The sequence below is a fragment of the Triticum dicoccoides genome, chromosome 6B (assembly GCF_002162155.2).
Source record: "Triticum dicoccoides isolate Atlit2015 ecotype Zavitan chromosome 6B, WEW_v2.0, whole genome shotgun sequence".
NCBI lineage: Eukaryota > Viridiplantae > Streptophyta > Magnoliopsida > Poales > Poaceae > Triticum > Triticum dicoccoides.
In genome coordinates this window covers 334,910,611-334,916,137 of record NC_041391.1, presented here as the reverse complement: position 1 = coordinate 334,916,137, position 5,527 = coordinate 334,910,611, and positions in this window count along the sequence as shown.

Genomic DNA, 5,527 nt, shown 5'->3' with positions numbered 1-5,527 from the left:
CCTAGCATGTACAGACATGGCCTCGGAACACAAGAGACCGAAAGGTCGAGCATGAGTCGTATAGTAGATACGATCAACATGAAGATGTTCACCGATGATGACTACTCCGTCTCACTGATGATTGGACACGCCCTAGTTGACTCGGATCATGTAATCACTTAGATGACTAGAGGGATGTCTATCTGAGTGGGAGTTCATAAGATGAACTTAATTATCCTGAACATAGTCAAAAGATCTTTGCAAATTATGTCGTAAGCTCGCGCTTTAGTTCCATTGTTTAGATATGTTCCTAGAGAAAATATAGTTGAAAGTTGATAGTAGTGATTATGCGGATAGTAGAAAGCTTATGTCCTTAATGCACCGCTCAGTATGCTGAACCCCAAACGTCGTTTGTGGATGTTGCGAACATCGTACATACACGTTTTGATAACTATGTGATAGTTCAGTTAAACGGTTTAGAGTTGAGGCACCAAAGACGTTTTCGAAACGTCGCGGAACATATGAGATGTTTTCGAGGGCTGGAATTGGGATTTCAGGCTCGTGCCCACGTCAAGAGGTATAAGACCTCCAACAATTTTCTTAGCCTGCAAACTAAGGGAGAAAAGCTCAATCGTTGAGCTTGTGCTCAGATTGTCTGAGTGCAACAATCACTTGAATCGAGTGGGAGTTGATCTTCCAGATGAGATAGTGATGTTTCTCCAAAGTCATTGCCACCAAGCTGCTAGAGCTTCGTGATGAACTATAACATACCAGGGATAGATATGATGATCCTTGAGGTATTCACGATGTTTGACACCGTGAAAGTAGAAATCAAGAAGGAGCATCAATTGTTGATGGTTGCTGAAACCACTAGTTTCAAGAAGGGCAAGGGCAAGAAGGGATACTTCATGAAACGGCAAATCAGCTGCTGCTCCAGTGAAGAAACCCAAGGTTGAACCCAAACTCGAGACTAAGTGCTTCTGTGATAAGGGGAATAGTCACTAGAGCAGAATTACCCTATATACTTGGTAGATGAGAAGGCTAGCAAGGTCGATAGAAGTATATTGGATATACATTATGTTAATGTGTACTTTACTAGTACTCCTAGTAGCACCAGGGTATTAGATACCGGTTCGGTTGCTAAGTGTTAGTAACTCGATAAAATAGCTACGGAACAAACGGAGACTAGCTAAAGGTGAGCTGACGATATGTGTTGGAAGTATTTCCATGTTTGATGTGATCAAACATCGCACGCTCCCTCTACCATCAAGATTAGCATTAAACCTGAATAATTGTCATTTGGTGTTTGCGTTGAGCATAGACATGATTGGATTATGTCTATCGCAATACGGTTATTCATTTAAGGAGAATAATGGTTACTTTGTTTATTTGAATAATACCTTCAATGGTCTTGCACCTGAAACGAATGGCTTACTGAATCTCGATCGTAGTGATACACATTTTCATGCCAAAAGATATAAGATAGTAATGATAGTACCACTTACTTATGGCACTGCCATGTAAGTCATATTGGTATAAAACGCATGAAGAAGCTCCATGTTGATGGATCTTTGGATTCGCTCATTTTTGAAAAGTTTGAGACATGCGAACCATGTCTATTGGTGTATACACATGAAGAAACTCCATGCAGATGGATCGTTTGGACTCACTTGATTTTGAATCATTTGAGATATGCAAATCATACCACATGGGCAAGATGACTGAAAAGCCTCGGTTTCAGTAAGATGGAACAAGATAGCAACTTGTTGGAAGTAACACATTTTGATGTGTGCAGTCCAATGAGTGCTGAGGCATGTAGTGAATATCGTTATGTTCTTACTTCACAGATGATTCGAGTAGATGTTGAGTATATTTACTTGATGGAACACAAGTCTGAATTATTGAATGGTTCAAGTAATTTCAGAGTGAAGTTGAAGATCATTGTGACAAGAGGATAAAATGTGTATGATATGATCATAGAGATGAGTATCTGAGTTACAAGCTTTGGCACGCAATTAAGATATTGTGGAAATTGTTTCACAATTAATACCGCCTAGAACACCATAGTGTGATGGTGTGTCCGAACATCATAGTTGCACCCTATTGGATATGGTGCGTACCATGATGTCTCTTATCGAATTACCACTATCGTTCATAGGTTAGGCATTAGAGACAACCGCACTCACTTTAATGGGGCACCACGTAATTCCGTTGAGACGACACTGTTTGAACTGTGGTTTGGAGAAACCTAAGTTGTCGTTTCTTAAAAGTTTGGGGCTGCGACGCTTATGTGAAAAGTTTCAGGTTGATAAGCTCGAACCCAAAGCGGATAAAATGCATCTTCATAGGACACCCAAAAGAGTTGGGTATACCTCTAGTCTCAGTTCCGGAAGCAAAAGGGATTGTTTCTAGAATCAGGTCCTTTCTCGAGGAAAATTTTCTCTCGAAAGAATTGAGTGGGAGGATGGTGGAGACTTGATGAGGTTATTGAACCGTCACTTCAACTAGTGTGTAGCAGGGAACAGGAAGTTGTTCCTGTGGAGCCCACACCAATTGAAGTAAAGCTTATGATAATGATCATGAAGTTTCGGATCAAGTCACTACCGTACCTCGTAGGGTGACAAGGATGCATACTACTTCAGAGTGGTACAGTAATCCTATCTTGAAGGTCATGTTGCTAGACAACAATGAACCTACGAGCTATGGAGAAGCGATGGTGGGCCCATATTCCGATAAATTGTTAGAAGCCATGAAATCCGAGATAGGATCCATGTATCAGAACAAATCATGGACTTTGGTGGACTTGCCCGATGATCGGCAAGCCATTGAGATAAATGGATCTTTAAGAAGAAGACGGACGTGGACGGTAATGTCACCGTCTATGAAGCTCGACTTGTGGCGAAGAGTTCTTCACAAGTTCAAGGAGTTGACTACGATGAGATTTTCTCATCCGTAGCAATGCTTAAGTCCGTCGGAATCATGTTAGCATTAGCTGCATTTATGAAATCTGGCAGATGGATGTCAAAACGAGTTTCCTTACCAGTCTTCGTAAGAAAAGGTTGTATGTGATACAATCAGAAAGGTTTTGTCGATCCTAAGGATGATAAAAGGTATGCTAGCTCCAGCGATCCTTCCTTGGACTAGAGCAAGCATCTCGGAGTCAGAATATGCGCTTTGATGAGATGATCAAAGATTTTGGGTTTATACAAAGTTTATGAGAAACTTGTATCTCCAAAGAAGTGAGTGGGAGCACTATAGAATTTTTGGTGAGTATATGTTGTTGACATATTGTTGATCAGAAATGATGTAGAATTTCTAGAAAGCATAAAGGGTTGATTGAAAGGAGTTTTCAAGGGAAAACCTGGATTAAGTTACTTGAACATTGAGCATCAAGATCTATGAGGATAGATCAAAAAACGCTTAATGGTACTTTCAAATGAGCACATACCTTGACATGATCTTGAAGGTGTTCAAGATGGATCAGTCAAAGAAGGAGTTCTTGCCTGAGTTGTAAGGTATGAAGTTAAAACTTAAAGCTCGACCATGGCAGAAGAAAGAGGAAGGACGAAGGTCGTCCCCTATGCTTTTGTCATAGGCTCTATACGGTATGCCCTGCTGAGTACCGCACCTGATGTGTGCCTTGCCACATGTCTGGCAAGAGGGTACAAAGGTGATCAAGGATTGGATCACCGGACAGCGGTCAAAATTGTCCTTGGAGTAATAAGGACACATTTCTCGATTATGGAGGTGATAAAGAGTTCGGCGTAAAGGGTTACGTCGATGCAAGCTTTAACACCTATCCGAATGACTCTAAGTAGCAAATGGGATACGTATAGTGGACCGACCATTTGGAATAGCTACAAGTGGAGCGTGGAAGCAGCATTTACAATATGACCTAGAGATTTGCAAAGTACATACGGATTTGAACGTTGCAGACCCGTTGACTAAAACCTCTCTCACAAGCAAAACATGATCAAACCACAGAACTCATTGAGTCTTAATCACATGATGATGTGAACTAGTTTAATGACACTAGTAAACTCTTTGGATGTTGGTCACATGGCGATGTGACCTGTGAGTGTTAATCACATGGCGATGTGAACTAGATTATTGACTCTAGTGCAAGTGGGAGACTGTTGGAAATATGCCCTCGAGGCAATAATAAATTAGTTATTATTATATTTCCTTGTTCATGATAATCGTTTATTATCCATGCTATAATTGTATTGATAGGAAACTCAGATACATGTGTGGGTACATAGACAACACCATGTCCCTAGTAAGCCTCTAGTTGACTAGCTCATTGATCAATAGATGGTTACGGTTTCCTGACCATGGACATTGGATGTCGTTGATAACGGGATCACATCATTAGAAGAATTATGTGATGGACAAGACCCAATCCTAAGCCTAGCACAAAGATCGTAGTTCGTATGCTAAAGCTTTTCTAATGTCAAGTATCATTTCCTTAGACCATGAGATTGTGCAACTCCCAGATACCGTAGGAATGCTTTGGGTGTACCAAACGTCACAACGTAACTGGGTGGCTATAAAGGTGCACTACAGGTATCTCCGAAAGTGTCTGTTGGGTTGGCATGAATTGAGACTGGGATTTGTCACTCCGTGTGATGGAGAGGTATCTCTGGGCCCACTCGGTAGGACATCATCATAATGTGCACAATGTGATCAAAGAGTTGATCGTGGGATGATGTGTTACGGAACGAGTAAAGAGACTTGCCGGTAACGAGATTGAACAAGGTATCGGTATACCGACGATCGAATCTCGGGCAAGTACAATACCGCTAGACAAAGGGAATTGTATACGGGATTGATTGAGTCCTTGACATCGTGGTTCATCCGATGAGATCATCGTGGAACATGTGGGAGCCAACATGGGTATCCAGATCCCGCTGTTGGTTATTGACCGGAGAACGTCTCGGTCATGTCTACTGTCTCCCGAACCCGTAGGGTCTACACACTTAAGGTTCGATGACGCTAGGGTTATAAAGGAAGTTTGTATGTGGTTACCGAATGTTGTTCGGAGTCCCGGATGAGATCCCGGACGTCACGAGGAGTTCTGGAATGGTCCGGAGGTAAAGATTTATATATGGAAAGTTGTTGTTCGGGTTCCGGCAAAAGTTCGGGTTTTTTCGGTATTGTACCGGGAAGCTTCCAGAAGGTTCCGGAGGATTCCAGAGGGGTCCAGAGGTCCGGAAATTGTTCCACCACGTCCAATACAGTAGCATGGGCTGTAGGGGGCGCCCTGGCCTTAATGGGCCAGGGGCACCAGCCCCCCCAAGGCCCATGCGCATGGGACGGGGGAAACCCTGAGGGGGAGGGTCTCCACTTGACTTGGGAGGCACTCCTCCCCCCTTGCCCGCCGCCCCCAACCCTAGATGGGATCTAAGGGGGCCGGCCCCCTCTTCCCCCCCCCCACCTATAAATACTGGAGGGGTGGGAGGGCAGCCGCACCCCAAGTTCTGGCGCAGCCCTCCCCCTCTCCCAAGTACTCCTCCTGTCTCGCGGTGCTTGGCGAAGCCCTGCAGGA